The following is a 26,809-nucleotide window of genomic DNA, read 5'->3' as shown; positions in this document are numbered from 1 at the left end:
ACCCATGACCTTCATTTTGAAGTCACGTGTCTCTGGATGCTGACAGTCTGACAGATGAAAAAAGACCATACAGAAGAACCAACAAAAAGGAATGGATTTGTCATCAGCAAATAGGATTACCTTTGTGGAAAGTTCAGAAAGAGTCGAGCCTAAATTCCCAAGAATTCCTAAGAAAACAGAAGAACTTCTTCCAGTGACCAGAAATGAGAGTTTTCGCCAACTCATCTGTCCAAATGTCCAACTGAGTGGTTATCTAATCAAATCGATTTGGCATTTGACTCCTTAGACCCAGCCTGGTTTTCAGTGCCAAATTACAGTGATACACCGCCATCACATTGTGCTAAGAATTAGAACCTCCGAGCTCTATGGCAAGAATAGTACAGTATTATAATCATTGTGCTCTATGACATCTACACCACATCTATGGCCTTCCTCGGTAGCGAAGCGAAGATGTGGATCATTGCATAGAAAAGAGATGAAGAGTCAGACCAATGTCGCCTACACTGCAGTTCCCCCCTATCCAAGCAAGATGTGTCAGAAAAGGAACGCTAAATGCCGAATAAGTTTTGGATCAGCGGCGTCGCTAGCTCTATCTGGATGTAGCTCCTGAATTTTCATCAGAGTTGACCCCCGAATCCTTTTCTATGTTCGGTTTAGCAGTATAGCTGGACTGCAGCCGAGGTTTCAAATCAGTGTTATCCTTCTTCTGGGTGGGGAGCCAGTAAAGGCTAACGAGCCCTTCCTGTCCGAAGTTTACGGTTTAGGCGCCATTTACTCGTCTTTGAATCTTCTCTTATCAGTGATAACACTTCAGCCGGACCCACTATCTGAGTCACACTATCAAAACACAATAAAATAACCAGTGTCTCCTATGACAACCTGTAAATATCCTTAGAACCGCTGTGATCTATGAGAACCCTTGCACAGAATAAGAACCACTGAGCTCAATGATAACAACTGTGTTCAAAACTCTACAACAAAACGATAAAAACAACAAAAACTTATAATGAAGTGGAAAGTAAATCATAAATCTTTTTTATAGACTTTCTATATTTGAACAATCCTTCAGGGGACAGGGGTATGAACCACTAAAAGTTAAACAAGTCCTCAGTCCGTTCAAGTTTACAAACTTAAGCTTACAATATTTTAATCCACTATAAATCTTTCTTTATGTAGTCACCCAGTTTCAGACAGACCTAGAGCGACAGGAAAAGATATGCAGATACATTGACAGATACGCACACACAAACACAGACAGACACACACACACGAAGAAGACAGAGAGTGCCAGTATTTGGTCATGCGTTACATATGTAGGCCTAGGCCTAGGCATGCCTAAATTTAGGACATTTTTGTTTCGCCCTAGCAACAATATCGAAACGTTATAACCAAGGCACTTCCCTGCATTTTTATCATAACAAAAAAAAATTAACATAAGTAGTCAATTAATTACTGGTATTAATTATTTTGTTTGATGACAACAAGGGAAATTAATCCTTCAGTAGTCACAGATACGGCTAATTATATATCGTTTCGTCCCCTTAGATAACTGAGCACGTTATTTCCCCAACACCTATTTTAGAACCAAGTAGGAAATTATGTATCTCAAAACATGAATCAATTAAAAACATGTACGATAATCAATTAGTTATCGGTAATTAATAATAATTTCTCATATCAAATAAGGGAAATAACTTCTACATTATTGAGAATTATAGTTTTAAGTGATGAATTATTTACCTTAGATGAGCTTTTTTTTTTTCTTTAAAAAAAAAAAAAAAAAAAAAAAAAAAAAGGGGGGGGTTTTATATACTTAAAGTTCGTCCTTCGTAACACGATCATAACCACTTTTGTATCCATGTGGCCGAGGCTTATATTTTGCTTGCTTTTGTTTGTTTCGTTTTGTTAGTATATTCAATTGAATATACTTTTTCGTGTATCCGGTACTCAAAGTAAAGAAAGCGTTGATAAAGCTTTGTAAGTCACATGATCACCTTTTTGTATACAGTATAGCACTTTGGAATCAATTTTTTAAATCTCACCTGCTTGTGACTTTCTATTTAGTTGGCAATTATCGAAATATATTTAGTGTCCTTGACCTTGTTTACTATATCGTGAAAAAATCTCCAATAACGAGAGGGGGGCCTCCATGCCATACTTCAGATCCTGATACAGTCTCAATCGCAATTCGCAGGTCAAATTTCTACATGGATCGTATAACCGCTTGCCGAGAAAGACGCAAGAGACAGATCGTCATGGCACCGCGCCACTTGAACAAGGGAAAAGATGTCCCTAGGGACAAGAAACCCACCTAGGCAGAATGAAAGCTCCAGAGGTGAAATTACACAAACTAAACTCAAGCTGGACAAGCCAGCCCAGCGTGCAGCCGAACGTTACGGGCTCGCGAAAGTCTCAGCAGCCACGAGGAGGCACTAAAATTTCAGTGCAAAGCCCCTTGGATGAAGAAAATGGTCACTATAGTATTACGAAGAACGAACTTTGAAATATAAACAAGCAAAATATAAAAATAAAGCTTTTTATTTTAAATGTAAAAGTTATTTTTCTTATTCCATATAAAACAAGATTACAAAGAGAGTTTGTGTTACACAAACTCAGAGGCGGCCCCCGTCGAAGTCGGATCCCTGTCGGATCTGCATATTCGCAAATAATATTCAAGAGGTGATTTAATTTTGATGTAAAATGTTTTACACGTTTCGGATGTTCCTTCAGAGTTGAAGATAATTACTTCCTAGTCCAAACCTCCAGCAGGACGACGGGGGATGGGAGCGGGCAGGGTTTGAACCCTGGGCCATCCATAAATCTGAACGACAGTCCAGCGCGCAAACCGCACGACCAGGCAGCCATCCGATGGTCAAAAGTAATAATGTTTCAAAGATTCATTTGCCGTAAATTTAAATTTAAATTTAATAAAAAAATAGTAGATTAGTTTTAGTATATTAAAACATTACAATATTGATCAAAACGTTTGGAAATGAAAATCTACACTTTTTTTTTACACTTTAAGTTTAGAAATTGAAATTCTACATCTTAATCTAGTCTATTTTAGTCTAAACTAGATCTAGAAATTCTAGATCTAGACTCTAAAATAATTTTAATTAGAATATAAATCCAGATCTAGATATACTGTAATAAAAATCTAGATCTAGTTTAAAAAATCTAGATTAGATCTAAATCAAGATATCATTCCTTTTTTAAACGCGAGTCACATAACGAGGCTTAATAAACATTACTATACCGAGTTCTTTTTTCATTTCATTTGAAGAACTAATTCCATATAACGTCAGAGGAAAAAAAAACACTACGTCACACGGCCTAGCAAGAATAAAAATCGCCTTCATCTATAAGAGCCATTTATCGAGTGTTTATAGACTTTGGTGCACCGAGTGCGTTCTTTAAGCATTTCATTTAAAGAATTCATTCCATATGACGTCAAAGGAAAAAAAAACACTACGTCACACGGCCTAGCTAGAATAAAAATCGCCTTCATCATTTCGAGCCTTTTATAGAGTGTTCATAGACATTGGTGCACCGAGTGCGTTCTTTTAGCATTTCATTTAAAGAATTCATTCCATATGACGTCAAAGGAAAAAAAAAACACTACGTCACAAGGCCTAGCTAGACTAAAAATCACCTTTATCAACACGAGCCATTTCTCGAGTGTTCATAGACATTGGTGCACCGAGTGCGTTCTTTTAGCATTTCATTTAAAGAATTCATTCCATGTGACGTCAAAGGAAAAAAAAACACTACGTCACACGGCTTAGTTAGACTAAAATATGTTTTCATTAATACAAGCAATTTTTTCGAGGGTTAATAGACATTGGTGCACCGAGTGCGTTCTTTTAACATTACATTTAAAGAGTCCTTTCATATGACGTCAAAGAAAAAAAAATTCCATTACCTCACAATAGGCTAGTACCGGTACCATAAAAAAAATGTCTTTATTTACACGAGATATTTAACGAGGGTTCATAGACATTGGTGCACTGAGTTCTAATAAATATTATTTAAAAAGGATCAAAGCCACATTGTTTTTGCGTTTTGTCTGTCAGTCGGTCTGTCCGTTATCTTGATATAAAAAAAAACAACTAAAAGTTATTAAAAATTGATTAACCTTTATTTTACGTTTCAAAACATCGCAATAATTTTTAGGTATGAACACAATTGAAAAGTTTATATAATAGATTGTTCCGGATGTTTGTATAAATAGTAAAAGAAAAAGAGAATTTCAGATAAATGTAATACCGTTAATTAAATTTTTTGGATGGTCTCGTATAAAAATTAGATGTACTACAGCCACGTGGAGAGATTTTCATACCTTACTTTGGTGTTTGGATTCTGTTTTCCTTAAAAATCGGAACATAATATTAACGATAATTAGATTTTTTAATGTTTTAGGTAGAAAGTTAAATGTACTGTAAGAGAGTAGTGAGTTAAAATATTTTTCATAAAAATCCGTATAAACATTATTTCGTAAATGAGAAGATTATTTGTTTATTAATTAGAAGAGGGAGTTCAAACGATTATTTGGCGTTAGTAGATTTTTAAATAAATTCGGAATTTTCTGGCGACGATTTGTAAGAAACAAAATCCGGAACTTTCTTTATCGATTACAAAACTTCTATGTTATGTTTTACAAGAAAATTAAATGTCTAAAAAGTAATTTTCAGTAATCAATGCTAATAAATTACTTTTTTTAAAAGCCTTATGCGATTTCAAACAATCATTAGGCATAATTCATGTTTTATAAAACAATATCCGGAACATTTTTACAATTAATGAAATATAAGTCAGTATAGAAATTATGATTTAGCATTAATATGCTATTTACATAAAAAACGGAACAACATATTATTGATAATGTGTTTTTGCAACGTTTAAGCATGGAAATTGAATGTAATATAAGTTAGAAGAGCAAACAAACATTTGTTGGCGTTGATTAGTTTTGCACAAAAAATCCGGAACAATCAATTTTAGATACTTAAAACTATTGAGATGTTATGGCAGGAACATTAAAGGGTAAATCAGATTTTCAATAGCTTTTAGAGTTCTAGTTTTTTAAATCTAATCGTGACGGACAGACCGACCAACAGACAAAACGCACAAAAATAAGCTTCTTTTATTCGGATGGGGGCACTAAACAAAAAATAAATAAAAACCGGTTTTTTTTAAAAAGTTTAAGGAATTGGTTTAGCACCTGATCATGTTGCGACGTTACGCTACTGCACGAAAATCGCTGCATAAAAAGTCCATTTAAAAAAATGTGCGTGATATTTACATACAAAGTGCATTATTAGCCTTTATAAACAAACAGAAATGTTTTCTTTTAATTTTAGCAGCTAGTTGACCAGAAAAAACGTCTTTAACTATTATTTGTATTTGTTGTAAACATTTCCTGTACATTTTAAAAATATATTTGACTTAGTGATACTGAAAATACACAAAAATTGTCCATCTTTGTTAGCATATTGTAACATTGCCTCCCTTACATTTACGTAATTGTTTTAGAATTGGTGTATTTTTATGAAAAAATCGCTTGCATAATTAATTTTATAAATTAAACGGTTTGCTTTTAGAAAACCAAAAGTAGCCGTTGCACCTAAACTTTTCAAGCCGGATTTAATGATGAAATAATATTTTTCATATCTCTTCTAGTTTTCGAGATCTGAGTGTGACAGACGGACAGACGGACAGACGGACAGACGGACAGACGGACAGACGGACATTTTGCACAAACCTAATAGCGGCTTTTTCCCCTTACGGGGGCCGCTAAAAATAGTTAATGACCTATAATGAATTGACTAATTGTTATTATTACTATATATATATATATATATATATATATATATATATATATATATATATATATATATATATATATATATATATATATATATATATATATATTTGTTTTGTTAGGTACAATCAATAATTGTGGAAAGGTTCAACTCGATCCAAAAATGGATGTGGGAGAGACTACGTGTACTATTATATAAGGGGACTGAACCATACATATTTAGCCATATATGTGAATTGTGAGTTATTATAAGCTTGCTATAAATAGAGCAAATTTTAAATAGGCTGGCCCTGGGACTGGACAGCAAATGGAAACGGATAAAACTCTAAAAAAAAATAAATCTTTGAAGCTTTGGATTATCTTCACCAGGTCGAAAGTTGTAATTAACTGGGGTTTTTTTAAATGAATTATTCCCCTTTCAATAGAACTTATTCCCATGAATGCTTTGATTAGCGTGTATGGAGAACATTACTGCAAGACACTAAAAGTACATAACTCCCCAAGACACTGACTAACGACACAATCGCATGCTAGTTCTTCTTGACCTTTTAATACAGTGCTGCTTAACCTTTTCCGGCCTTTTGGAGACTCGTTTCGCGGGCCAAGTGACCACAAAAAATTAGAGCTTACATGGAGACTGTTGAGGGAAATTTTTAATGGTAGAGATAACCTTAACTTTAGAGCCAGATAGGGCCCGCAAGACCCAATTAGTGCATCACTGTCTTACCAATTCCTTAGACGACTAGGCGACAGAACCATTTTCACATTCACATACATGAAAACAACAAAGTAAGTAAAACATAATGAAATAATTAAAAAAACAACAACAACAAAGCTTATATTAACTTGTATTAAATTTAGTTGTATCAATTAATTTTTATCAGTCATGTAATTAAATTTGTATTAGATCTAGACTAATAACAACAATACATTTGTGCGATTAGAAATATTATTTTCCAATAGTTTTAATTTAGCGCAATTTCATTCTTTTGGCTTTCTCGGTGCGCTATGACCATATTACTTGCCTGGACCAGATGGGAAATGAATAATGGGGGGGGGGGGGAGAGAGAGAGAAATGGGAATCTGTGTAAATGTCACCGTGATCGCTTTTTAAGTACATTAAATAAATAAAGCTTTACGACTTCAGTTCAAACTAAAGGCTTAAGCCTCCTCAAGTGACAAATTCAGTTTATACCACCACATCTGTCAAGTACAATTTCTTTCCCTTGTTCAATACCAAAAAGAAATAGCAATATTTAATTGACTTATTGGTTAAATTTTTTTTATTGATTCTTGTTTTGGCAGATACAGGAACTAATTGTGCGAAATTTCAACTTGATCCAAGTTTAAGTGTGGGAGAAAAAGATATGTACTAAATTTTATCAGACAGACAGTGTAAGTTTTGATATATGTTTTGGAATAAAAATGGGTTTGAGGTTATTGTTTTTTTCCTGTAACATTGAAAGAAGCTTGCAGATAAAAAAGATAACAAACAAGAGAGATGACGCAATAGCTATAATTACTTTCATCCTGGTAGCCACCACGACCTTTAATCTTCTATGATTAAAGGTCTTTAACAAAGTGGTGACGTTAATCAAGTCAGGCCCATTGCGCAATACAAACTGCAGGTGAACATTCGACCCAACATAAAACTTCGACAGTAGGCTCCAAAGAGATTAGCTTCTTAGTTTTTGAAACATTTAAACACCTGCAAATCAATGATACCATCTGGAGCTGATTGCTAGTATCGTAGATCCAGCTGCGTTTGGTAAACGCAAATTTTAACGACCACAAAAAGATGCGGTGTATATTTGGACGTAGGTATATCACTCCACGACATTTTGGGTCTAATGTCAACACACACTTCGAAAATACTAATAATAAAAAAGAAAACACCACTACCAGTATTGACATTGCCGTACCACAGTCTCATTTTATAAGAAAAACTGAAATGAAAAAAAAAGAAGAAAATATGGGAACCTAGGCTTGGAAATTGAGCGTTTATGGAAGTTATCTAAAATAAAGAATGTACCCCATTATTATATCAACCGAGGGGATAATGAAACTATTGACAACTGACCTCAAAGATACCTTTAAGGCCCTTAAAATTCCTAAGAAGATTCTCGTTGTCTGTCAGAGGGCAGTACTGCTGCAGATTTGCCACATCACCAGAAAATTCCTCAGTGGACATTGATAAATGGACTACAATGAATTTTGTTTCTCTATAGCGAAACTCAACCCTGGCAGTGCCAGAGAATGAATTCTCGTTCGTTTTTAACATAATACTACTACTAATAATAATAATATGAATTTTAATTTACTGAAAGCTGTTTACAAACATGATGTAGGCTCAAGACGCTTACAATCTTAAACTTTCACGCACTCATACACGGGCGCAAACAACAGAATCAAATACTCACACACACAACAACACACATACCCATAGATGACGCCCCCTGTTCTGACATCCCCTCTACTACTCTGGTCTAGGAACTTGATCATGAAAAGTAATTTAGACCAACCTAAGTTCAAACCCACAAGATTGACTACTTTTTGTTTCCACTAAGTCATCGAGAAGTCATGTAAAAAGTAAAACTTCTCAGAGCTGTCGAACTACTGGCTCGGGTGCTGTACAGGTTTTCCGTGTCTATGGCCGACGGTTAACGAGAGTCTCATGTTGCCAGCACAACGACCAACCGACTTCTATTTACCCAGCCAACGTCAGGTACCTGTTACAGCTGGGGGATCGATACCTTGGCCGTATTCTTATCAACACAACTGGACGCGACGAAGTAGGGGGGAAATTACGTCCTTATCTGCAGAAACGAGGCCCCCTCCACCCCCCCCCAGGTCATAAGACGTATGAAGAAAGGCTGGACACAGGAAACGCTTTATTACACAACAATAAAACATTCACTTTTGTAACCCTGGCCATTATAAACCAGTTTTAAGCAGAAAATTTTCTACACACCTTTAAAAAAAAACCATGCAAAATACTTTTTTTTTTTTTAATCCTTTCTTAAAAACAATGCTTAAAATATAGAGGAGAATGTTTAATTGCTGTTATATCTCTCTACTGCAATATTCATTTCCCTTTTCATTTAATTACCACTAATTAATTAACTTATCGGTTGTTGTTGTTTTTTTCATTTATTCGTGTGTTTTCATCAACAATGAATAATTCTGCAAAAGTTTTAACTTGACCCGAGAATGAGAAATACCGTGTAAAAAAATCCTGCCAGACAGACAGAGTGAGTTAATACAAGCTTACTAAAAAAAAAAAATAAACTTCAACAAAGCAACTAGGATGTTGGTAATACATGATCATATATACGTGTGTCTGTATCTGCTTTTCTTTTCACGACACAGGTAGTATAAAAAAAAAAAGGAACTACAAATACATAAAAAAAAACAAACAACGAAACAAAACGTCTACAACTGAATCCCACTTTTCACTTCTTCCGGTGCATTCTGGTGAGTAAGAGGCATTAAAGAGAGACAATCATTCAAGTCTTGTAATTGTAAATATGAAGTCCACTGTCATTACATAGGTCAGTGTTTCCCAAACATTTTCCTTAACGGAACATTTCGCAGTCTGAGTATTTAGCGGAACACTTTGCTTATTTTTTTTAGAGAGATTAACTTATGTTCCCTTTTCAGACCTTATGGCCTACTGTGGCCTACGGTTAACTAGGGTGTCATGTGGCCAGCACAACGACCAACCGCCTTTACTTTTCCCCAGCTAATGTCATTAGAGCTGGGTGTGTCAGGTATCCAGTAGAGCTGGCTGAGTGGACTCGAAATTAAAAATCCCAGTCTTCACCAGGATTCGAACCCGGGACTCCTAGTTCGGAAGTCAAGCGCTTTACCGCTCAGCCACCCCGCCTCCACGTGGTAACCTACAAGTTGATTATTCCAGAAGTACGTGGAACACCTATTCAGGCCTCGTGGAACACTTGGGTTCCGCGGAACACAGTTTGGGAAACACTGCCATATATCAATAATGACTCAAAGTAACGGCCAAGTAGCAGACATGGGCTTCGGAACCTAGAGACTTAAAGCTCGCCTTATGTAAAAGACTGTTAAGTTAATCGATAAGTGTTGGTGATTAAAGCAAGGGGTTAGTAAATTTTACATTGTGCAAGATTAGTTGCATCCTCGTGAACCATGGGCTTAAAATAGGACACATCTACATATATAAATCGAGTGTGTCCCTAGCTAGTGCAAGAATAAAGGTGACCCGGGGTTCACGACAAACTTCGGCCCTACTTCTGCAAAGCCCTATACATAACTCTATTCACACTGCTAATAACACGATATGGCGAATCTATAAATAAAACAATAATTAAAACTCTCCTATTTAAACAATTAAGCGCTGTAAACAAACACAGACCTGACACCACACTAACACTTATACTATGAGATGACATCATCTTACTTTATTGGTGTGCAGAAATATCCGATCAGGTATCCCTGTGTCAGCTCAATTTGTGCTCTGATGTCAACTCGATCTATGGTCCTCTGTCAACATGCAGTCAACCAACTAACAGCCAGTACCATTTCTGACAACCCCACGTGTGTCTCTCTCTCTCTCTCTCCTTCTTTCACACACACTGTGTGTGTGTAATCGTGTGATAGTGTGTGTGTGTGTGTTTTGCTCTCTCAGGCATAACATTTCAAGTATTCAAATGCCATGTGATCTAATACATGGAATGGTCGTAAAATGACAAGGCTTCGGATGACGTGATATCACTTACCCTTCCCAGAATACACGCTTACTATTTTAGCCTACACCTCCTCCCTTTTTTTTTCATGACAAGGATACGATGGATCTAGGGCGACAGGATACAAGGGGGATGGCGATCCATAGAGGCACCCCACCCCATCCCATCAGCGCTTCAAATATAATAAATAAAACATTCCTAGCGCTTACATTACAGCTTTGAAATCGCTTTCTAATTAGTTAAGAAGATTGTATGCTGTCTGCCTTTGTTATAAACTTACTCTCTAGCCAAAATCAAAGAAATCACTAAACTACGTCAATAAATCAGCAACAAGAAATGATTACGTCATTAGTTTCGGCATCTCATTTTTTTCACATATCAGTATGATACCAGCCAAGCGAGCTACACGGACTGTCTGTTTGACTCGGCGAATGACACAGATGCTGGCCTAATGTATAGATTACGTATATGCACATAAATAAGTGAAGCGTAAGCAGGCGAAAGTTAATCAATTAACGGAGCACAGTGCACCGTGGAAGTCGATATACTCCCCCCCCCCCCTTTGTCTGGCGCTTAAGTTACAAAAATAAACAAAACTTAATAGTTGTTTTTTTTTTTAACTATGCCTTTATGAACTGAGTATCGATCGTATGGAATTCTACGGGCAGAAGCTTTACCTTTGAGCAATATACTATATAGTCGCCAATAGTATTAGCACTGTTGTCTAGTATACCTATATTGTATCATGAAGCAAGGGAGGTAATACATTCAAGAATTTTTTTTCTAAATTCTAATAATATATTCTAGAATGGTTTTAAAACAAAAATAAATTTAAACAAAAAAATAAAAAATAACAGAATAGACATTTATTAATGACAGCATTTAGTGAATTTCGTTATATTTATGGACTTGTAGTCTTACTTTGAGAAAAAAAATGGCTGATTGAGTATTGATATATCATTTCGTTTCAGTCGGAAAAATACTATGCTAAAACGTATACACCTATTAAAGACACAATAAACACTGTAAATATAGAACTCATAATCACTTAAAATGAAGTCAACACCTCTATTTACCTCAGACATATCCACACGTCGGGGTATCGGAGACATGTCTTGAATCACAGGGAAGACAATCAGCAACAGATTGTCGTGAAGGAATCTAATGTTCAAAATTAAAGTACAATAAATCCGTTTGTTATACACCAGAAAGTAAGAATAATTTACTGAGAAAAAAAAATGCTAAGTGAAGAACAATAAATAAGTCATTAGTATGCAAATGATCAGGAGTTATTACTTTCATAATTTGAAATGCTCAATAACCATTACAACTAGTATCTGTAATTTAAAAGCAACGCATTAGTGCCCACAAAAGAGGTAGGAGAAAACTAAGAGACCGAAGCCCCAAGGATTTCTAGGGAGTAAACAGACTGACAATGTCACAAGCAAACAAAAAAATAACCGAGGTATCCTAAAAAAAAAATAATTCTTGTTCATGAAATAATATTTTAAAAATAATCTTCTTATTTTTAATGTTAAAAGCTAACGAAATTTTTGGACATTTCCGTTAGCTAATGTCTTGGAAGATTAGGTCCCAAGAGCTTGATAGAGATCTCTGACCTTATTTATACTCCTTACAAATGCAATGTCTTCATGTTTTACAGTTTTGTAAATTGATGAATCAAGACTTTTATAGTTGTTTGTTTTTTGTTGTTGTTTTTGTTTTTTTTGTGTGCATCAGAAAAGAGGGATACGAATTGACATAGACGTGAAGGCTGGGTGACATTCACAGGACGTTCTCTGGTCAACTCATATCTAATGGCTACATCCCTGACGTAATTTGGGGAAAGCAATGGCAATTGGTCGTTTCGATAGCCATACGACATTCACGTTAACCTTCACCCGAACTGGCCCATGGATTGAAAGTTTAGATTTACGCAGGAAAACATGATTTTCTTTACCGTTTCATATGTTTTAGCTTACAATAATCAAGGATTGTAAAACTCTAGGTGATGGGATAGATTAAAACAGCATTAGGTCATTTAGACACTACTTAGTGTCAGGCTGTGTATCTAATGGCTAGCACTATGTTGAATTTTCGATTAATGTTTAACTCTTTCTCTCCGTAATTATTTACCACATTCAGGTGGAATCAACGTTGGTATCGTCTGTTAGGAGAGAAAAAGTTAAAGACAGAGCATGGCATTTGTCTCAATGGATTTCATCACCTCCACCACCGGTAATGAAAAAGGATTGGCTCTATGCCGACATGTCTGCTTCCACTGTTCGGTCATTTAATCACAAACCGTTTCTTTGATTTGTCTCCACCTCCCCAAACTAGGCTGAGACTTGGGTACTGGAGGATCAGAAAATGGGAACACGTCCAACATGTGAATCAGAGGTAGGGGCTCTCCTCCCCCACCCACCCCAAGCATTTATGTCAGACAACATAGTGGCTAGGGGGGTGGGAGAATTCACGTTTTCTTTCGTCTGCCAAAAGTGAGGCCTGAACAGTCGACTAATCTACATTTCATTTTCTGTTTCTTTTTTAGTTTTATCATCTTCCATGTTACACACACTGTGGCACTGTTAGTTTCACGAATCCCGATAAAACATTTTTATTTTTATTTTACAAACTGTACATATTATAGGATTAAACTGTAATGTACCCGGACGGTACGATGAAACAGTCCAACACATACGACTTTACATTGTTTTCGATTTGAGAACCTCTCTCGAAAATCCGTTTTGGTTCACTGACATCGTTACATGACTTGACGTCTGCTAATGTAGGTCAACGTCCCCTGCTACTATTTAAACGAATTTGGAGCCGTGTGCAGCTATTGACGTCACGCTTTAATGTGTGTTTGTGTATTGTGCATGGTGTGTGTGTATTAGAAATTGAGAGAGGAAGAAAGAGAGAGAGAGCGATGGGGGAGGAACACGACATAACCAGATAAGAGAGGGGGGATGGGAATTTAGCACTGCACGCAATCGACAAATACAATTAGAATGCGAGTCCTTAATGTACTCAGTGTCGTCGTATCGTAGTGGGAAAAAAAAGTAGTCATTACTTTCAAGTATCGATACTTAAAGCAGGAAGTGTGTGTGGTAAGGTTGTTTCTGCATGTTTTTTATGAAAGAAAGAAGACTGTAAAAGAAGGATAAAAGTCAACATACCGAAACAAAAACAAAACAAAAAACATTTAAATTTTACATTGAAAAGAAAATATAAAAAATTATAATACATAACTTTAAAAAAACTGCAAAACTTATAATGATAAGGCTTCGAGGTAAAAGATTTATAAGAGATGTATTTTAGCACAGTCCCAACTGCGACCTACATATTTTTGCCACACCAGAGCAGACATATCTGTTGTTCGCCGGTGGTTCTTTTTTCACCTTCTGCATATGTCCTCGGCAGTGGATTTTCTTTTTAGTCTGACATGTGTATCCTACGGCCTTTGTAAGAAATCTCCAGCTTGCTCGTTGCGAACCCCCCTGCTATCAGGTGCTTTCTTTCTAGGTTAGAGCAAGCTGGCGCCTAAGTTGGTCTTTAAAACTGTCTTTAAAATGTTCCGGTGAGCAACTCCGTTAGGCTGACCAACACTCAGCTAACATTATTTTACTACGAATAGTTGGTGTTTCTTTTTAAATACCATATTGATCAAAGGGAGGCAACTCAACGAGGCAACTATGTTTATTTACAGGGACACGACATGTACATAAAACCACATCTGCCCATTAGCACAGTCTATTTATATCGACTCTAGACTTGGGCGGAGCTTATTCTCTTCTGCCTTATGTCAACATCCTTCTTAGGCTAGTCTCTAACAGTGCGCACCTTCTCAGTCTAGTCTCTAACAGTGCGCACCTTCTCAGTCTAGTCTCTAACAGTGCGCACCTTCTCAGTCTAGTCTCTAACAGTGCGCACCTTCTCAGGCTAGTCTCTAACAGTGCGCACCTTCTCAGTCTAGTCTCTAACAGTGCGCACCTTCTCAGTCTAGTCTCTAACATTGCGCACCTACTCAGGCTAGTCTCTAACAGTGCGCACCTTCTCAGTCTAGTCTCTAACAGTGCGCACCTTCTCAGGCTAGTCTCTAACAGTGCGCACCTTTTCTGTCTAGTCTCTAACAGTGCGCACCTTCTCAGGCTAGTCTCTAACAGTGCGCACCTTTTCTGTCTAGTCTCTAACAGTGCGCACCTTCTCATGCTAGTCTCTAACAGTCCGCACCTTCTCAGTCTAGTCTCTAACAGTGCACACCTTCTCTGTCTAGCCTCTAACAGTGCGCACCTTCTCAGTCTAGTCTCTAACAGTGCGTACCTTCTCAGTCTAGTCTCTAACAGTGCGCACCTTCTCAGTCTAGTCTCTAACAGTGCGCACCTTCTCAGGCTAGTCTCTAACAGTGCGCACCTTCTCTGTCTAGTCTCTAACAGTGCGCACCTTCTCAGTCTAGTCTCTAACAGTGCGCACCTTTTCTTAGTCTAGTCTCTAACAGTGCGCACCTTCTCAGCCGAGTCTCTAACACTGCGCACCTTCTCAGTCTAGTCTCTAACAGTGCGCACCTTCTCAGTCTAGTCTCTAACAGTGCGCACCTTCTCAGTCTAGTCTCTAACAGTGCGCACCTTCTCAGTCTAGTCTCTAACAGTGCGCGCCTTCTCAGGCTAGTCTCTAACAGTGCGCACCTTCTCAGTCTAGTCTCTAACAGTGCGCACCTTCTCAGTCTAGTCTCTAACAGTGTGCACCTTCTCAGGCTAGTCTCTAACAGTGCGCACCTTCTCAGTCTAGTCTCTAACAGTGCGCACCTTCTCAGGCTAGTCTCTAACAGTGCGCACCTTTTCTGTCTAGTCTCTAACAGTAAGCACCTTCTCAGGCTAGTCTCTAACAGTGCGCACCTTTTCTGTCTAGTCTCTAACAGTGCGCACCTTCTCAGTCTAGTCTCTAACAGTCCGCACCTTCTCAGTCTAGTCTCTAACAGTGCGCACCTTCTCTGTCTAGCCTCTAACAGTGCGCACCTTCTCAGTCTAGTCTCTAACAGTGCGCACCTTCTCAGTCTAGTCTCTAACAGTGCGCACCTTCTCAGTCTAGTCTCTAACAGTGCGCGCCTTCTCAGGCTAGTCTCTAACAGTGCGCACCTTCTCAGGCTAGTCTCTAACATTGCGCACCTTCTCAGTCTAGTCTCTAACAGTGCGCACCTTTTTTAGTCTAGTCTCTAACAGTGCGCACCTTCTCAGCCGAGTCTCTAACACTGCGCACCTTCTCTGTCTAGTCTCTAACAGTGCGCACCTTCTCAGGCTAGTCTCTAACAGTGCGCACCTTCTCAGTCTAGTCTCTAACAGTGCGCACCTTCTCAGTCTAGTCTCTAACAGTGCGCACCTTCTCTGTCTAGTCTCTAACAGTGCGCACATTCTCAGTCTAGTCTCTAACAGTGCGCACCTTCTCTGTCTAGTCTCTAACAGTGCGCACCTTCTCAGTCTAGTCTCTAACAGTGCGCACCTTCTCAGTCTGGTCTCTAACAGTGCGCACCTTCTCAGTCTAGTCTCTAACAGTGCGCACCTTCTCTGTCTAGTCTCTAACAGTGCGCACCTTCTCAGTCTAGTCTCTAACAGTGCGCACCTTCTCAGTCTGGTCTCTAACAGTGCGCACCTTCTCAGTCTAGTCTCTAACAGTGCGCACCTTCTGCACTAGCTTGGATGGTGGTGTGCATGGCAAGGTTATGACAATAAGTAGTAGGTACCGTAACGTTTTGTTTTTTTGCCGGAAGTTGTAGTTTTATAATCATACGACCACCCATAATATTAATAAAATAGATTTATCTCATCTCAAGTTTAATCTCTATATATAGTAATAAATCTTATATTGAATTTTCGATCACAATAGAATAATGTTCAAGTTACTTAAAGTTTATTTGTATATAAAATATATAGCGCCTACATCGGTTCAGTTGTATTCTACTAGCATTTTAGAGCTACAAGCCAACGAACGATCAATAATATATAATGTCAGAGTAAAAGCGAATTAAAAACACAGATTTAACTTGAGATGAGATATAGATCTAATATATATATATATATATATATATATATATATATATATATATATATATATATATATAGAGAGAGAGAGAGAGAGAGAGAGAGAGAGAGAGAGAGAGAGAATTTACTTTCTATGTTGTGTCTGTTGTATTTATGTGTATGTTTCTTGCTGTGTTGTCTTTATATGAGAAAAGAGTCCTTGTAATCACAACAAATTTCCATAAGGATTAATAAAGCAGTTTTAATCTTAGTCTTAGTCTTAATATTAATGACACAAACTGATATTCTCACAAAATCTAAGTCACAACAAGAAAAGCTCGTCTTAACTCTTTCGTCTCTAGATCGTCTGCCGTTCTAAAACATATATTAGGACATATCAGCTCATAGTTCATCATTCTACACTGCACATCCACCATCCAATCGCTTATACCCTCCTAACCGTCACCTAGGAAACACAAACACATACTTCATAACATTAGTCAAGGCGGTAAGGTTATTGCTTCCAGACAGGGCAAAGATAGTATCAACCAAACAACGTCGGGGAGATGGGACTCGTACCACTCGTTAGCCATTGCAGGCTACTCAACTACATAAGGAAAAACTCTGAATCCAATCCTTTGTGTCTTGCCGTCAAACCCAAACGGCAAGGACTTTGGGAGTCAACCCTGGGGACTCAAACAGCTTGCAACACAGTGTGCTACATTCGGGCAGATCCTGCGCCTCTGATTCCATACGGTGTCATGCATTTGCATTTCCTTCGCCCCCGACGTCTGCGACGAGAGGGTGGAACTGCAATATGGGCGACACCATTTTGTTCGTTTGTCCATTTGTCCAGTTGGAATACTCTAGTAAAGCGAATAGACGTATCTATCATTGAAAAAGATTCTTTTTTAAGGCAAAAGACAGAGAGGAAAGGAGGAAGACTGTTGACAGATTAGTGTGGCGCCCCAACCGTTCGCACAAAAAGGGATAGATGAATGTTTGATATAATTGACCACAGAAGTTCAGTAATTATTTACTGAAAATTCGAAAAGTAATCTTTGAATAGAAGGATTTCATGGCAAAGTTTGGGCCTGGAACGATCACCTCAAAAGAAATAAGATGTTGATATGGACTGGTCCTATTTTTTTTTCCTTTGTGGAGACATAGATCGCCTTTTGATACGGCTAAACGACAGCAATCTAAAATGTTAAGTTTTTTTTTAATTTGATTGTGTCACGTGATATGCTCGTCAAGGTCTCGAGAAAAGTGTGAACATGAAGTTTAATTGCATTCAAAGTTTTTTTAAACAGAAGATTGGAGCTTGAAAGGGATTTAATACGAAATTTTAAGTTTTACGTTATTTCCAGTTAGATATCAATATTTTCTGTTCAAGGATGCTTCACAAGGAGACAACTCAGTGCGATGATGTTACACTGTGGCTTGCAGACAATACAGAGTATAAAACCTTTACAAGTAGACAACTATAGCTAAATTATTTACAACACTAGTATCCAGGTACTACTTCGGCGACTTCTGCAGCTGGATTGGGGTAATATGTTGTGCCTAGCATGTAGTAGGATCACATCGAAAATATCTATCTATCTATCTATCTATCTATCTATCTATCTATCTATCTATCTATCTATCTATCTATCTATCTATCTATCTATCTTCATTTTCTGACTGTCTGCCTTTCTGTCCTGCAATATTACTGTGTCTTGTGTAGATAAGTCTGATAGGAGGTAACTCTAAAATAAGCAAACCAATTAACACGGGCGAGAGGCCAGCAAAGTCGACGCTAATAAACGATGTTGAACAAGAAGTTGAAAATGTAGTGAAGGGAACTGTCGAATATATTATATAAATATCTGCTATCTTATCTATCTATCTATCTATCTATCTATCTATCTATCTATCTATCTATCTATCTATCTATCTATCTATCTATCTATCTATCTATCTATCTATCTTCGCTAGACTCAGGCCAAGAGTTTGGGAAAACCATAAGCTAACTACGGTGACCAAAATGGAAGTCTACAAGACATGCGTTATGAGTACACTGCTGTATGGCAGTGAATCATAGACCACCTACGCAAAGCAAGAGAGAAAACTAAACTCACTCCATTTGAGATGTCTCCGTAGGATCTTGAATGTCACATGGAAAGAAAAAGTGTGCAATACTAAGATCCTTAAGATCCAGGTATTCCCAGCATCTTTACAGCCCTCATACAACGCCGTTTGCGCTGGCTTGGACTTGTTCGCCGGATGAAGAACAAGCGCATCCCGAAAGTCATTCTCTATGGACAACTCACGACTGGCACAAGAAAAACTGGTGGCCCCCACCTCCGTTACATAGATGTAATAAAACGTGACCTCAAATCAGTGAACATCAATACTGACAATTGGGAAGACATAGCTCTAGACCGCAACAGATGGAGAGAGACAGTGACCAAGAAAGCTATGGACAGTGAAAGTACATGGGTCTCAGCTCAGGAAGAAAAACGTACAATCCGAAAAACACCAGCTCCTCTACCACTGAAGCAAAAGCCACCTTAACCTGCGTTATCTGTGGACGGGAGTGTCTCTCCAAAATAGGGGTCCTCAGTCACATGAGGAAGTGTGCTCTGAGATGAACCATGGTCGTTCTACGACTGAAGGAGGCCAATTATCTATCTATATCATATATATATATATATATATATATATATATATATATATATATATATATATATATATATATATATATATATATATATATATAGTGAGGAATTACAACTAGTAATTCACTAAAAAAAATGTGTCGGTTATTCAACATTTATAAACCAGCTTGAGTTACAGTTTTATTTTACTTGTATATATAACACACGTTGAAAATGTATAGTACCATACTCATTAAAATCCGATCTCTGATAATTGTTTTCTTTTTCCTAGCTTCAAGTTGTTTTCTTTGCCCTGGGCTTGTACGCATACACTGGAGAGGTTGTTGACTTGGAAAGTCATGATGCCCGAGTCATTTGATGTGACAGAAGAGGCAGACACACTATTCTCCTATTATGATGAAAACCATGATTATATTCAATGGTGTTTCAAATATTATATTTATCTATTTCGGAATACGACCGTAGATTCTCAAAGTATACGGTGATTGAAATAAAATATTTGAGAATTTTAATGAAAGCTAATCTTTAACTCAGTGACGCCCAACCTAGATCAACACGCGGGCCATTTTAATTTCTGACACTCGTGACGCGGGCCACAAGAACGAAAAGGTACAAACATGAAATTAACACTAAACAATTTGATAAAAAACCCGTTGATCCAGTACTTCATTAATTTATGGGATATTTAAACCTTTTTATTTTTACGCGCTAGTAAATGGCTGCATTTCTCTACGGTAATTAAAATATGAGGAACACAGTAGCTAGCTTTACAACCGACTCATTTTGTTGTCTTATTGGTAAATACTCCCATCAATCCAACCATCTCTAGGCATCGTTTAACAATCTTTTCTTCGCGGCTCCCGCCGGAATATGTATTTTATAATGCCGTTTAAATGTGTTCTTTTTTAAAATAGCTACACTTTCATTACAAATCAAATATGTTCTCTTCTTATCATGTTCCACACAAAAGTAATAAACCGTTAATTTCTCCTGGTAGATTCCACATTCAGAGTCCCATTTTATAAACGCACATTTGTTAAAGCTCATTGTCGCAAACCATCAGAGAAAAATTAAAGGTCCTAAAGTAGGTAGAAAATACATTTAAAAAAATTTTTTTTTTGAAAGGTAGGGGTTATTTTACACTTGGAGCCGACATTTAGGCTGGCCGGATGGTACCACGTTGTGGGCCGGATTTGGTCCGCGGGCCGTATTTTGGTCATCATTCCTTTAAACCAGAAGTCCAGGCCTATTAAATGCATAACAAGAAAATATCAAGTTGTTTTTACTTTTAAACAAAGTCCTTGGTTGTGAAGCTCGATGGCTGCCTATAACTTCTCATCTATATATATAGTTCTCTTATTGTCAGGAGTTTGGGGTTAGGGTAAAGGAAAGATCACTCTTTTATTTCTGCTAGTCGGACGGACTAGAGTTACCCTACCAAAAAAAAAGAGGGAGGGAAAACAAGTAGTCACAAAATAGCAGCCGTTGTGACCAAGATGTCATTGAAAAATCACTCTTTTTTATTTCTACCCCATGTAGTTTAAGTCACTAAATAGCAGGGCCGGACTCAACCGTTGTGGGGCCCTATGCAAAATGGATTTCGCGGGGCCAAGTTTGGGTAGGGATACGGATAATAAGTGAAATTTAAGAGTTTGTATTAGAAAAAAAATTCATCTTTGCATTTCGTTCATTCTTTTCTACGCACAGAAATACTTTACGAGCCTTGCGTGTAGTGAAGCCATACAGTATATCATAAAAATACTGTTTCCTACATAGATCGCGCTCAATAGCAAGAATAAACAAATGTTTCAATCTATCTACGAGAATTGTTGACCTCAAGTAATTGTTCATTAGTTTGAGGCGCGACAAGCTTCTTTCACTAGATTCCACAATGACGGGCATTGCATAATGTCGTTTTTTTTTCCATCGCGCGTAGGATTGGTGTTTTCCATATTGAATGATACTACAAAATGACTATTTTAAGTATATATTTCAGGAGATTTTTTTTTTAGTTTTCAAAAGATTTTAATAATTTCCGGAGATTTCCAAGACTTTTGCACTTTCAGGAGATTTCAAGGAGCTCCTGGTAAATCAGGAGGCTGTGGGAATTCTGTTATAAGTTATAAAATGGTTAAATTTAATAATTTATACACCTAGAATTAGGGTGAGTCCTTTGAAAATGCGGGGCCCACTGCGATCGCATAGGTTGCATTGGCCTAAGGCCAACCCTGCAAAATAACGGCGTATGCTACGCCGCGGGTTGACTAGTTTTATTTATTTCTTGTAATGCTTTATTATTGCAAGGAGTCTTTCAAGTGAGTTCCTTAACGGACCTCATTCAACAAGCGTAAGCAAACATTTAGCCACATGATAATATTGATTAAACAACGTAAAAAGACTGTCACGTGATAGCCTGTGTGTATTACGTAATTTGTATATTAGAGATTGATAATCACGTGGCTAAATGTTGTTTGTTTATTTAACGGACCTCATTCAACAAGCGTAAGCAAACATTTAGCCACATGATAATATTGATTAAACAACGTAAAAAGACTGTCACGTGATAGCCTGTGTGTATTACGTAATTTGTATATTAGAGATTGATAATCACGTGGCTAAATGTTGTTTGTTTACGATTGGTGACTGAAGTCCATTAAAGTCCAGCTAATGATTTCTTTATAAGAACTTGCGTAAATTATTCATTTACGTCTAGTTTTTTTTTTTAAATCTTTACTGAACACAAAGAAACATTTAAGTCGATTGCGGAAATCTCCGCTAAAAGCGTGTTCGAAGTTTTCAAAATGAAGAATCGTAAGCCAAATTTAATTTTAAGATGATAATATTTAAAAAAAAATGTAATTTTGAGATCAGAGTTTGTTTTATTGTGTGACCAACTAGGCAGCTATTTTTTTCTCAATGAAATGCATCAACTGTTAAATTGCAACATTGTTAGAGTGTGTTTTTTTTCCTTTAAAAGTTCGTCCAGTTTCCACCCAGTGAACTTTTTTAACTTATGAAGAGTTCGCAAGCTTATTGGAGGAATAGTAAATACATTATTTTTCTCATCATTTAAAATCTTTTATTAATTGTATAAATATTAGCAATGAATATTTTTAATGCAGGGTACCTAATTAAATATTGTGATCCTTGATTAACTTTGGTCTGACAAATAAATGGTTTGCTCTATTACTTCTTGCCCTAATTGCTCGTAATTTTGTTTAAACTTAATGGCTTGTTTAAAAGATAAAAATTATATATATTGGTCAAAATAAAATTCGAAAAATTTTCTCTATCAGCAAGAAATAATAATAATAAAAAAAGCTTATCGAAAGGGGAAGAACTTAAACTATATCTACCAATAATGTATTAGTTATACGATATCAAACAAAATAATTATTTACCAATAATTAATTGAAAAATTGAGTATTTTTGTTTATTGATGCATATTTTGTTAGGTACAATAGATAATTATTTAAAGTATCAACTTGATCGGAGAATGCGTGAGGCAGAAATAGCGTTAACAATTATTTAAGGGGACTAAACCCAACAAATTTTACTATAGCTATGGAAACAGAAGAATTAGTTTCCTTTGTTGGTATAAAACGAAATAATTAATTACAAGTAATTAATTGTCTAATTTATTTTTTTTTTAAATTGATTCATTTCTTGTTTACGACAATGAATAATTGAGCGAAGTTTCAGCGTGATCCCAGAATGGGTGTGCGAGAAATAATGTGTACACATATTTTACCAGACAGAGTTCATATAAGATTTGTAAAATTGGACTAGCTCTTAACGAAAGTTCAAGACAAACTGTGTCAATTACAAGTTGTCCTGAACAGACCATCTTATAATATTTCGTCTCAGACAAAACAGAATGACACAACACAGGTTCCAGTAGTTAAAAATTGGAACCTGTAGAATTTGACTTTTATGGAACGTTACCAGAGAATACCGACAATGTCCTTCAAAGCTGCATAGTGCATACTCTATTAAAAGACCCAAACAAGACACTGGCCCTAACCCCATCCCAACCCTGTATAATACAAGCGCTATAAAAATACTCTCAAGAGCTCCTGCAAGGAATGCGATATCGACATTCACGACTGGTGCACTAGCTTTCGATCGCTCGTCATGGCGTGAAGCTGTGAGTCTCATCAGTCTCAAGATTTGAAGCAGGAAGAAAGGCCAGGGTGAAAGAGCGCCGAACCAGCAAAAAGCTGAGAGAAGAAGCAGGCCTGTCTGCCTGTTTGCCAAATATGTGGCCGGCTTTTTAAAGCGAAAATTGGACTTTACAGTCATTTTCGAGTCCATAGGAAATGAGAAATGTGCTCATCTTTGACCACGAAGGAGGAACTATATATAAAAACAAAAAAAAAACTATGAAGAGCTGCCTGATCTAGAAAATCATTGCGCAGTTCATCTCAGATATAGGACTACTTGTCTGAACTCTTCAACATAAAAAAGGCAGAAGTTTAGAAGTTTTTGTAATAACCGTTTTTTTTTTTATAAATAATATTTCACTTACCTACATATTTTTCATCAAAATCTCAGTTTAAACTCATATGATATCACAGGTTCATATAACCTCGAATCATATTGCACAATTCTTTACACACTGCTAATAAAACTAAATACAACGAATATAACAGAGTAACCGAAATACACAATTTGAGTCTAGTTTTATTCTAAAAGATAAAACCTTTTTTAATGTATAAATTTAGTTCAACACATTTTATTCAGTTCCCTACTTCAGAGGTTCTCATATCTACATTAACCCGGGGGAATCTTTAAAAATGAGGCGCGGTGGCCGAACGGTAAAGTGCTTGGCTTCTGAACCGAAGGTCCCGGGTTCGAATCCTGGTGGAGACTGGGATTTTTAATTTCCGAATTTTGGGTCCACACAGCTCAAATGGGTACCTGACATTAGTTGGGGAAAAGTAAACGCGGTTGGTCGTTGTGCTGGCCACTTAATACCCTCGTAAACCGTAGGCCACATAATTAGATGACCTTTACATCATCTGCCCTAAAGATCACAAGGTCTGAAAGGGGAACTTTACTTTACTTAACTTTTTTAGTGCGTTGGTTTTCAACTATGATCCAGCCTACAGATATGAAGATAAATATTTCTTACCAGATTTCATCACGATGGGTCAAACGTCTTACATTTCTATAAAGAACGTATATAGACGACTTGGACATTCAATATTAATGATAAGACAAATACATGAAAAGTGAAACACAAACACAATGAAACACTCAAGTGGAAAGAAAAAAAGAACAATGAAAGAAACAGGAGTTATTTTTTATGAACTAAAAATGTCACCAGAAATCGACTTAAAGATTGTTTACATACAAGACTTGGTTAGGGTAACGCCCTAGACTTCTGTAAGTTAATCTCGTCAGACGTGATGGAGTGAAATAGAGATTATATCAACATTGTTTGTTTTGTTTTGTTTTTCTTTTGTGTAGTGATAGTCTTTTTTTTTTTAAAAAGTGTGATTCTAATTATGAAGACTATTTCTGAAATAAGAGAGTAGTATCACGTGTAGTCCAGCGTGGTCAGTCGTAATTTCGTTGATAAATATGTGTGTAGTAATTAATTAAAAACAATATTACAAGCTTACTAATGTTTTAAAAAAATAAATATCTAAAGTAAGAGATCTTTGTAGCTAGATACAAAAGATTATTTTAACTCTTTCTCTCCTGACTGACGATACCAGCGTTGATTCCACTAGAAAGGGATTTCTGTGTGAATTTTAGTGTAATCAATTTTTTAAAGCATTAACTAAAAAAAAAAAAAATGGGGAACAAAATGAATTCGAACTGATGGCTCACACCTCCTCAAGCCGACATTCTAACTCGTCTGCTAGTGAAAATAGAAGATCGTAAAGTTAGTTATCCGTTGTTTGTTTCAAACTGACTTTAAAGCGGCGACCTTTAAAGGAGACTAATTCACCTTATACCACCACTTCAGTCAAGTACAATTTCTTCTCCTTGTTTGACACACCAAACAAAATATTAATTATATATATAGTTTATTAACTAATTGGTTAATTTCTTTTCTTGATTCTTGTTTTGTCTGGAATAAAAAATAATTGTGCAAAATTTCAGCTGGAACCGACATTGGGTGTATGAGAAACAAAGTGTACAAACTTTTGAACCACACAGACAGACAGACAGTTTATATAAGCTTTGTTAAAAGTGTGTACTTTTTTAAAGCAGTATTAGAATAATCCATATTTGGGGCATTAGTGGAGCAAACTATTGACGCCTTAATTAATACAAACAAGTTTCCAATTAATGGAATAAGATATAAATTTAAAAATACATTTCTGGAAATCTAAAATTTGAATTTAATTTTGGAATAGCAATTATGTATTCTATATTATTTGTTTTGTAGTGTACACAGTTAGACAAGTATTATACATATACCTATATACCTATTTATTTTATGTAATTGTTGTAAAAGTCGAGACTATTATCCCTGAACTAAGTGGAGAGAACCTCGACATGACTTTGAGGTCGATGAACTCACTTAGACATCTGCCCGAGTTTGTAAACATCAACAAACAGAGCTTCTCTCTCTCTGTCTCTCTCTCTCTCTCACACACACACACACATTCACACAAACAGAGATAGTCTCCCCTTCTTTTTACACAAAATTTGTCATTTAAATTTTTGTGTGAATTTGAGCTCTCTCTGTCTCTCTCACGGTGTCTCCGTATCTCTCACTGTCTCGCTGAGTCTCTCTGTCTCTCTGCATGTATCTGAGTATCTTTATGGCGCTCTGTGTCTCTCTGACTCTCTCTGTGTCTCTCTCTTTCTTTCTCTCTGCTTTTAATTAGTCTGTACATTTCTCTCTTTTTATGTCCCACGCAAACATGAGGATTTACTGTCTTATACTTTACAAAGCTTATATCAAACTCACTTTGTCTGTCTGTCTGTCTGTCTCTATGGTAAAAGTTTGTACACGTTATTTCTACCACACCCAATCTCGGATTAAGCTGAAATTTTGCACTTATCTCTTTTACCTGACAACACAAGTATTAATTTTTAAAAAAATTAACGAATTAGCTAATTAACTATTGGCAATTAATTATTGTGTTTGCTATCTTGAACAATGGAAAGAAATCGTACTTGACAAATATGGTGGTATGAATTGAATTAGTCCCATCAAGAACTCTTGAGCCCTGAGTGAAAATGTTTGTATGCATTTAAAAATCGATCATGTAAACATTCACAAAGATACCCCCCTTCTTCCCTCCCCCTTTCACAACTGGTCCAGACAAGTGATAGGATCGTAGTGCATTGAGAAAGCTCTCTCTTTCCTTTTTCTTATCTCTTTTTCCCTTTACCATTTAACAGTATGAAATTTCTCTCTCTCTCTCTCTCTCTCTCTTCTCTTTCAATTTTACCAGTCATCTCTCCTCTCTCTCTCTCTCCCTCCTTCTCTCTTTCTCTCTGTCTCTTTCTCTTTCTTTGTTGCTGATAAAAAACAAAAACATTCAGAGCGGATATCTAGGAAACCAGTTCAATCACAAAACACAGCACTTTTAAAAGTCACTTACTTGTATTGTCTAGTCCCCT

At 36.6% G+C, this 26,809-nt stretch overlaps 1 protein-coding gene and 1 long non-coding RNA gene across 5 annotated transcripts in view; one reads left to right on the top strand and one right to left on the bottom strand.

The window, feature by feature from the left end:
* Window positions 1-26,809, bottom strand: part of LOC106057733 (probable cytochrome P450 12a5, mitochondrial) — a 70,761-nt gene extending 43,952 nt beyond the window's left edge. The window contains exons 1-2 of one of the 4 annotated variants that reach the window (XM_056037707.1): window positions 10,257-10,445; window positions 7,721-7,764 (exon numbers count right to left, since the gene is read on the bottom strand). The gene's annotated coding sequence lies outside the window, so the exon portion shown is untranslated. Of the gene's footprint in view, window positions 1-120; window positions 961-7,720; window positions 7,765-10,256; window positions 10,446-26,790 lie in introns of those variants that run through there. The other 3 variants (XM_056037711.1, XM_056037705.1, XM_056037708.1) reach the window with 3 other exon arrangements.
* Window positions 11,185-19,617, top strand: LOC129927667 (uncharacterized). The gene is made up of 3 exons (XR_008779308.1): window positions 11,185-11,301; window positions 17,953-18,108; window positions 19,491-19,617. It is a non-coding gene; the product is annotated as an uncharacterized LOC129927667 (long non-coding RNA).

This window comes from Biomphalaria glabrata, chromosome 8 (assembly GCF_947242115.1).
Source record: "Biomphalaria glabrata chromosome 8, xgBioGlab47.1, whole genome shotgun sequence".
Classification (NCBI taxonomy): domain Eukaryota; kingdom Metazoa; phylum Mollusca; class Gastropoda; family Planorbidae; genus Biomphalaria; species Biomphalaria glabrata.
The sequence above is the reverse complement of the archived record's forward strand: the minus strand, read 5'-3'. Positions and strand labels throughout refer to the sequence as shown.